Genomic DNA, 10,571 nt, shown 5'->3' on the forward strand with positions numbered 1-10,571 from the left:
TAATTTCTCATGAAAATCACAGGGGCTTCGGACGAACAGGGCTCTTAGACTTGAATGAGTGTGCAGACCCCACCTAGCTGTATTAACGGAAACAAAGAACAACAAGCATGTAGTGTCAAGGTTAGGGGCAGTGAGTCTTGAATAGACCACCATAAAGGACAGTAAACCCATAATGAGCAGAGCAAGAGCAGGTAATAGGAGTACGGACAGGCATAAAACAACAGAGACCGCGTCTGAAGTTAAGAACAATATATACATTATCCAAACCTGTTTATCCAGAGTAGGATTGATGGAAATCTGGAGCCTACCGCAGCAGGTTTCGATGCAAGGCAGGAAAAATCCCTGGTATGCAATATGTATGATAAGGCTGATGTTAAGAACAAAAAGAATATGATATTTCAACTTTATACTTTGAGAGAGAGAGAAAAACATTGAAAAAAGGGAGACAAATATTTTAAAATATAATTCTGCTAATGGATTACTTTCACAGTATCAGGTATTTTGAGTTGTGAATATGAACTAAAAACGATAAATTAATAAATATGGAATAAATACAAAAACCCATTAGCATGTTTGGTTTTTCATCACTTGTCAGACTCTCTACCTTAGTTTGTATCGCTTCGTTGTTAAACGATGTTTTTAAAGCAAAAGTGATTGGTCAGCAACAATATGCTGATCTTACCTGTATATGATGACCTAGTCAGTCTCTCAATCAGTGCCATTTTATTTTCAAAAACCAGGAGTGCTCTCCCCTTGACTTTCTTGTATACTCAGATATGGGGATGGATATTTGAGGAGTAAACCGCAAGACAAGGATTATATTTTTATATTATGTACATTAAGGAACCATCAACAACAAATCAAATTAATAATATATTGAACAATTATTATACTGCAGTGGGGTGGCACCCTGCCTGGGGTTTGTTTCCTGCCTTGCGCCCTGTACTGGTTGGGATTAGCTCCAGCAGACCCCCGTGACCCTGTAGTTAGAATATAGCTGGTTGGATAATGGATAGATGGACAATTATTATAAAAGTAAAGTTAAATAAATTGAACTCTGCAGCTGTATAAATAAAAAAAAAAAAATTGAGTATGTGTTCAGGTAAAGTACCACTTCCGGTTGATGGATTGGCCCAAAAGTTAATACAGATCTATAATTGTGGTGTAACAACCACACGCCAAATTTCATCCACCTATCTAGTTGCGTTTTTTAATTATCGTGTTTACACACAAACAGACACACACATACATGCGCGCACGTACACACACAATTCCAAAAAACAGTATTGTTGGACACTGGTTAGTCTATAACGTCAAGATTCATCAAAATATCGAGGTCGAATTTTTTCATGATTACTATACTTTCTCTATACTTCGTATATGAGAAAGTAAAAACAATTTCTCCTGTGCAAAGTGGCAGGTGAATTGCTATCAATAAAAAGCAGACACCTGAGAAATAAACTGGAACGTTACTCACTCGTGATTTTTTTGGCCATATGGTAAACGTTTTGTTGAGTAGTAAATTCTGATTTCAGCCGTATGAATTACATCTTGATATACAACGAAAACAAAGAAAGGCAACACGCAAATCGCTTTCTATTTCTCACGCTTGACGCACCCGCACTCAGCTTGCTCTGTCACCGCAAATGCTGTGTGAACAGCCACCCTCCGTCACCAGCCCCCATTCACTGGATGAATATATGCGGGCGGCTCGTGGTGGACGACTTTCTGTTTTAGAGAAAGCTTACAAGGGTTAAAGACTAACAGCAAAAACGAAAACTACAAATATTTTGGTAAATTATTATTTTATTTCAGTTAGTCTTTCCAGCTACTTTAATAGTTTCGTTTAGTTTTAGTTTTTCATTTCAGTTTTGTTAATTATTTTATTTCAGTTTACGAAAATGTTTTTTTAATAATAGTTTCAGTTTTGATTTTAGTTTTCGTTAACTATAATAACCTTGCTGGGAACTGTTAACACAAAGCATTTAATGTGCTACATAATTTATGACGGGGTTTGAGAAAATCTAGTAAATTAAATATTCATTTTAAGATGAAACGGCGAGAAAAAAGTAGAAATGTCGAGAATAAACTCAACATGTCGACTTTATTCTCATCATAAGCGTCAAGATTAAAGTGGAAATGTTGAGAATAAATTCAACATGTCGTCACACTATTACAGAGTACCCAGGTACATTTACACAGTATTTAAAAAAAATAAAAATAAAACAAGTACAACTTGGCTTACAGTATTATCCAGTAGTATAGAAACAGTATTCACACATTTGAACATAAAAATGGTCCACATTCGACCTTTTAAAACCAAAGTACCTCCAGACAACAGACACGGCTCCTTTTTTCGGCAAAAGTTCTTCTGTGTCATCATGTTCAACTTATTGTATGCTACAGCTTCAGTTTCAGAATGTTCTTCGTCAATTTTCACTGTTCAATACCTCCACTAATGCATGTACTCTGTTGCATGCGTGTTTAGCAGTGCAGCAGTGAAAAAGGTCCCCCCTTAAACAGTTTCCCACTGTGCCACGTTCCGAACGTCGTTCAGGCTATTTAAACCGGTGTTGCAGTATAAGAAAAATCCATATCATAACAAAAATTAAAAACGGTTTTTGGTATGAACCGGTATACCGCCCAGCACTACATGTGACACCCAGCATTGTTACCCAAAGTTCAAATACATTTGAATATGTATTTATTTTTAATTTGAATACACAAACCTTATATTTTTGGCTAAGTTGACAGGCCTATTACACAGTGTTAACTTTCCAATGCTCGGCAAACTGGCTCACAAATTCCTGTGCATACCAGCCATGGGTTTGCCATCAGATAGGCTGTTTAGGGCTAGGGGCAACATAGTCGGGTGTCAGCATTCATGTCTGAAACCAGCAAAGGTTAACATGCTGGTTTTCTGGGGAGGAAAAAAAAAAAATCTGTAAAGACCACAATGAGTATTGAGAAACAGAGATGTCTGGGAAGCAATGTATTATGGAAGGCTTCTGTTATTTGGACTAATTTTAGGATCTTAGTTGTTCTGGACTATAACCTGTTTTGGCAGCCTTTGTGAAAAAAGTTCAACAGTTAAATGCTTGTTATCAACAAATATTTTTTTTTATTTCAATGTGCAATATTTAGATATTTTAGGTAACATTTCTCTCTATTATAAAAGAAAATCCTATGATGAGACATGATGTTGAAGAGAGATAGAGAGACACTTCAGAGAGTCAGAGACACTTTCACTTCCCACGACATGGTCAAGGCACATCATACTAAAATCCATTGGAAGCCTGTTCCCATGAGACGGTGACTTGTCAAATAAGATCACGATCATGTAACCTCTCAGTTGTTGCCTCGCCCTACTTGCAACCATTTTCAAAGAAGATCACGGTCATCTAAAAAGCAAAGAAGAAAGAGCAGTTCTAAAACAATTGATAAGTTGAAGACGACATGACCACGACTAAGCGAAGAAGAAAGAGCAGTGCGTCGAAAAAAGGCCCAAAAGTGATGGAGAGAAAAGAATGCTCAACAAAATGCAAAAAAGAATAATAATCTGGCTAAGCGAAGAAGAAAGAGAAGCCCAAACAAAATTAGTAAGTTAAACATCACACATCCACGACTAAGCAAAGAAGAAACAGCAACACTTCGAAAACAGACCCAAAAGCGTTGGAGGGAAGAGAATGCACAAAAATAGGGATAATAAGCTCGGATTACTCGGTCAAATAATGGAACAGCAAATACTGATTGAATATATGGACATACTGTAGGTGATATGTCGGAAGTATGTAGATATTGTAAGGCTTTAAAGTTTAAGTCGGAGACTTGTAGATCGGCGAATTCGTGTCGCCATCTGGAAAAAGTACAGCTACTTCCCAATGAAGAGGCGTTTCCGTGAGAATTAAAAGATTTGTTGTTTTGTGAAAGTGAAATCTACAAACACTACAGGCAAAAAATACGCGTCTACAATAATCTTTTCACGTTAGCATCATTCAATGCACAAAACTTTGATTCACACAATAATGGACCATATGCTATGAGAATCTGTGGTCCCGCAACAATTAAAGCTACGACAAGTTTAATTTCGATTTGGTCAGGTGCATATTTATGATTAAGGAGAAGTACTGCAACACAGAATCAAAAGAGTTCAACGATCTGACATACTAGAAATTATACAGCCAATAATGGATACTAATTGATACGTCCAAAAGTATCACACTTTACACAACATTTATTTAGAGAACATAGACAGACAAAGAAATTGTTTTGGATTTCTATCTGAATCCGAAAAATCACAGTTGCATTTATAATAAACCCACATGATGGACTGTCAGCAATAATAATTTCGACGGAGATATCAAAGACAGTTGATATTCCTGTATACCCAAAGGCAAAGTACGATTTGTCATTTCTTCATTCAGATCCTTTACACTTTCCTTTGTTTTTCCCAGATGGCGAAATCAGATGGTTGTACAATATGAAACAAACGCATTCAGAAAAAATGTCCAAATTAGCGATACATTCCCATGTATTTAACCCGCGTCTATCATCTCAATATCTATAGCAACATTACATTATTAATGCGTATCTAAAAGTCAAAGCTAATCGTCTCTTCTTTATTAAATCGAATCAAGCTAAATTTAGAACGGAACATATGCAAGGGCTCATTGATCACGTTCAAAATTCAAATATCAATAGTTCAGACAAATTCAAAATAGGTACAGCAGTAACATTACCATCATCATATCAAGGTAATCCAAGAGCATTGCAACAGTTGTATCATGAACCAATGGCAATATCACAAACTATCGGTAGGCCACATTTATTTCTTTCAATGACGTGCAATCCACAATGGCCAGAAATCCGCAGATTCTTGACAACAATGCCACCAGCTACATCGGCTCTGGATATTCCCACTTTCGTTAAGTATATTGCTTTATCGGAAAGCCTTATTTTTATTGAATGAACTCAAAACAGTGTTCGGGCAAATCAGAGCATACATTTACATCATCGAATTTGAAAAACGATGTTTGCCTCACATACATTTATTGGTTACTTTGCAACATTTATTATTAACTGCTGATGATGTAGATCGGTTCGTCTGTGCTAAGATTCCAAACAGAGAAACCTGTGTTGAATTATGGTACAAAGTCATTAAACACATGTCTCACAGACCACATTGAGCACTAGAGTGTCTTTTGTCTTGTAAATGTGCCAATCAAGACAAGCACCAAGCAGCCTACTATTCCATCCCCCCACCGATGCAGAACGTGAACAAGGTTCTCCCAGCTCATGCTTTGATTATCTGGGAGTGAAGTGCTGGAGTTTTAGAGTGGAAATAATAGATCGTTATTTGGAACACATGCATTTCATGTGTGTTTTGTTTCTACAATAATCTGTGTAAACACATTGTTAAAACAGAAACGTTTTTCAAATTTTAGTAATAAATATGTAGACAAACTATATAAATGTGTGAAGCCTGAAGAAAAGGTTCAAGGATGATACAACAGTTTCCTTGGCGCAGCAGTAAGAAATGCTGACTTGTAATCAAGAGTCCCCCAACTGCCTCGTATATTTACAGTTTTGAGTAGTGAGCTGCTCTTATCTATAATAATAAAAGGCAAAGCCCTCACTGACTGACTGACTGACTGACACTCATCACTAATTCTCCAAACTTCCCGTGTAGGTGGAAGGCTGAAATTTGGCAGGCTCATTCCTTACAGCTTACTTACAAAAGTTAGGCAGGTTTCATTTCAAAATTATACGCGTAATGGTCATAACTGGAACCTTTTTTGTCCATATACTGTAATGGAAGGCAGCAAGATGGCCGTAGGAGACCGAGTTGCGTGTCGCGTCATCACGCCTCCCACGTAATCACGTGAACTGACTGTGAACTCAGTACGTAGAAAAGAAGGAGGAGCCCCAAAGAGCGCTGAAGAAAACACTCATTACACAATTGACAAGGCAGCGAAACAATAAGAAGCGAGTGAGTGACGCATACAAGCATCTTCATAAGACACGAGGTATAAAAAAGCACGGTGTAAACCGTAAGTCTAAATTTACTTTATAGAAACGCTCCCGCTGCCGTTTGCAATACCATATTCGCGAGATACAAGTTTAATGAGAAGACACGAGGTATAAAAAAGCACGGTATAAACCTAACCTTAAATTAACTTTATAGAAACGCTCCCGCTGCTGTTTGCAATGCCATATTCGCGAGATACAAGTTTAATGAGAAGACACGAGGTATAAACGAGAGTTTGCATCACTTTGTAACAGAGTTAAAATTGCTGTAGCGAGAAACTTTTAACTGCCGGGTCTTAGCTAACATTAAACAAACCCGTGGACATCGCAACATCACACAAGAGAGCGGCTCACGTGAAGTGACTGAACGCAGCAGGAGTGATCACTTCCATGAATCAAACCTGTTCAAAAAACACATTACACAATTGATAAAGTAGGAAAAGAATATGAAACAAAGCACGGTATAAACCGTAACTTCAAATTAAGTTTATAGAAACGCTGCCGTTTGCAATACCATATTCGCCCCTGCGAAGCGCGGTGATTTTGCTATATATATTAAACTATTTCAACCATTGTATGATCTGCTTCTCGCAACTGAAAGAGGGCACCGTGGCAGAAGTTAGCCGACTTGCTCACCAACCACAAGCGTTACCTGGTAGGTAACCACCCACACAATCAGATTGTGAATCAGACTACGAATGCCTGCAATGTAATTACCCCGATCTACATGCTGTCAAATGAACGAACCACACGCCGTAGCACAACGTTAGGGGCTTCTCCTCTACGTCCGAGGATCGATTCCAGTAAGGGAGTGCAGTGACTGTGTACTCCTAATGTGCCCACAATTACGGCGAAACACGTGTCGCATACTATGCATCTTCAAAGCACGGTGTAAACAGTAAGTTTAAATTGAGTTTATAGAAACGCTCCCGCTGCCGTTTGCAATACCATATTAGATAACTTTGTAACAGAGTTAAAATTGCTGGAGCGATAAATTTTTAACTGCCGGGTCATGTCGCGTGTTCTTGGGTAGATACACCAAAAAATGTATACATTTATGCATGTAATGGGCAAACAAAAAATGTACTATACCCGAAAGCACTACAGTAGTACTCAATGTATCTTTACTTCTTAAATGTTAATGTTTTACTGTTTAATAATTTATACGCTTCTTATATGTTATTCAGATTCTTTTATCAAAATACTAGTAACAGCGCACTGCACGATAACGTGGAGTGAATATACTTGACATGACCATTCATAGTATTTATCCTCTTTCTCTGTACGTTTACCATTCGTTTGCTCAGAGGTTGATGAGCTTGCTGCTTAATGAGCAGCTCTTCACCCTAGCGTCCCGCTGCTTCTCTTCTTTCGTCGGCATCTTTTCCCGTTAAAACTGATTTTTTTTAAAACTTAGTATGTTTTCTTTAATTTTTCAGTTAAGCTGGCACTTAAGTCTTCAATCTGCCTCAAGAATGATTAGCGGAGGTGGTAGACAATGAAAACGTCAGCCGTACGCATCCGCCACGCACGCACTGGTGCGCGCAGCTGTGAGTTGACTCTACAATAAAATAAAATAAAGATAAAAAGAGCAATAACTTGCAGCACCGCTATTCAATTACACTTGCCTAACGCCTCTCCTAAGGGAAATACTGTGGGATCTGGGCATCCGTCAAAGCAGCAATCACAAGCCCGATTAGAAAGCGGGAAGCTGTGATTTGTCCTCTCCCTCCCATGTAACAATCGCAGCCCGTGTTGCAACGCACTATGTATGTATATGTATATATGTGTATGTATATGTATGTGTATATATATATTTGTTCATATGTGTGGGAAAGCGAATAGTAGACGTGACGTAGTATATGTGTACCAAATTTCAAGTCAATAGGTGAAACGGTTTGCGAGCTACAGGTGATTTAAAATCCTGGACAGACAAACGAATAGCCACGGTAGCGTATTATAGAAGAACATTTTACTGTTTAATAATTTATATTTATATGCAATGTGCTTCTTATATATACTTCATATTCTCATATGATAATGATGTTAATGTTGTTTATTTGATTTCTATGTTATTGTAAGTGCCCTTTATTTGTGGAAAAATAAATTTGGCAAACTTATTTTATACATACATTTTATTTTTTTCTCTTGCACTCAGTGAGCGAATCCACTGGGTAATCAGCTATATATATATATATATATATATATATATACACATACATACATATCTATATATATCTATATATATCTATATCTATATATATATATATATATATATATATATCTATATATATATCTATATCTATATCTATCTATCTATCTATAGATAGATAGATATATGTGTATGTATGTAGATAGATATGTATGTATATGTATATATGTGTATATATATGTAGATATACAAATATGTATATGTATATATGTGTATATATATTTAGATATACAAATAAGTATATGTATATATGTGTATATATATGTAGATATACAAATATGTATATGTATATATGTGTCTGTATGTGTATATATATGTTGATATATGTATATATATATATATATATATGTGGATGTGTATATGTATATATATATGTATATATGTTTATGTATATATATGTTTACATAACCTCTTTAACACACTACTTCTCCGCTGCGAAGCACGGGTATTTTGCTAGTCTATACTAATAAAAGGCAAAGCCCTCACTGACTGACTGACTGACTGACTGACTGACTCATCACTAATTCTCCAACTTCCCGTGTAGGTGGAAGTCTGAAATTTGGCAGGCTCATTCCTTACAGCTTACTTACAAAAGTTAGGCAGGTTTCATTTCGAAATTCAAAGCGTAACGGTCATAACTGGAACCTATTTTTTGTCCATATACTGTAATGGACGGGGGCGGAGTCGCGTATCACATCATCACGCCTCCTACGTAATCACGTGAAACACCTTGGGGCCGATCTGGAAGAAGGTAGCACAGCGCCTTGATTTAAACAATTCCATGTCTTGGTGGGTTTAATACTGTGTAACCATACATATTAACACATGTGCAATTAAACGTGTGCATTTATGGGGTGATTTCTCAGGCTTAAAAGCTCGCCTTTTATTAAAAAAGTAAATGCAAACTGTTTTCATTCTGAAGGGCACAAACCACGTTGGATTTTGTAATGATAATTGATTAGTAAGGTCTATTAAGGGATACTTGCAGAATGATTAGTAATGCCTGTGAATGCCGATGCAAGTAGGAGAATGGGCGTGAACTAAAGAACGAATAGTAACATGTACAGTAAATGTCTCTAAAGTCCGTCTATTAAAAAGTTATTATATCTTTCAATCCTGTGTACTGATTAAACTACAAACCTAACAAGATCACTACATGGTGTCAGAAGTGGCGGATTGGAAGAGGAATGTGAAGAAGAGGTTGAGCTTTTGAACGAGTCTCGTGTCTGAGTAACCCGAAAACGTGGTCAGAAAGCGCTAAGACATTCTAGCAAAAGAGAAATAAAAATATGGAAGGATTACAGCCCCCACCAAATCTCCAGTTAAAGGGAAATGTAGCTGAAAATTGGAAAAGATTTAAACAGAGATTCGAGTTGTATCTTGCTGCGATTGAAGCAGATAGACCCTTTCATTTTTTCACTTTTCCTATGCTTCTACATGTAATTGGCGAAGAGGCGCTAGAGTTGTATAACAATTTTCAGTTTGAAGAAGATGGAGACAATATGAAATTGAACAAAATAGTTGAAAAATTCGAAGCGTATTGCAACCCAAAGCGCAATGTGACGTTTGAGCGTCGCAAGTTTTTTACATGTTTCCAGAAAAGCGGCGAAACAATAGACCAGTATGTGACGGAATTGCATAATAGGAGCTGTTCTAAGAAGAAACCGTCGAGACATCAAAGGACCAATAACCTCTAATCAGAACATTAACACCAGCGAAACAAATATTAACGAGAAAACAAGTATAAATCAGGAAAGAACATCTCAACTGCAAACACAATTAACCAGAAGATGAAAACGTCAAGTAAAACCACCACACCGACTCATTGAGACATGTTGATGATTAAAGGAACATTTTCAATTAAGAAATGCTGAATTCCTTTAACAGTTGTGCTTTTTATACATAGTTTGAATGCTGGATGTATGCCTGAAATGTTCTGGATAGTTCAGTTGTTTGAAGTGATAAAGTTTATCGAAGTAGCATTTGAAATGTATAACATTACTAAGCTTATAAGTACTGCCTTACTTCTCTTTAAGAAAGGAAGGTGTAATGATACTTGATTTAAACGATTCCATGTCTTGGTGGGGTTGCGTAGCTTATTGTCAATATCTTTACACCTGTTTTAAGACTTATTGACTGAAACGGGCTTTCACTGTATCGCGGGTTTTTTAAATACAAGTGATCGCCCGCCTATCGCGGAAGTTAGTTCTAGACCCATCAGTGATAGGTGAAAATCCGCGATATAGAAAGACCATATAAATAAACATTTTTATAGTTTAAGCCTTAAAATACCCATCCCACACGCTTTAAACACATGTAAACTTATAAAATA

The sequence above is a fragment of the Erpetoichthys calabaricus genome, chromosome 4, assembly GCF_900747795.2.
Source record: "Erpetoichthys calabaricus chromosome 4, fErpCal1.3, whole genome shotgun sequence".
NCBI lineage: Eukaryota > Metazoa > Chordata > Cladistia > Polypteriformes > Polypteridae > Erpetoichthys > Erpetoichthys calabaricus.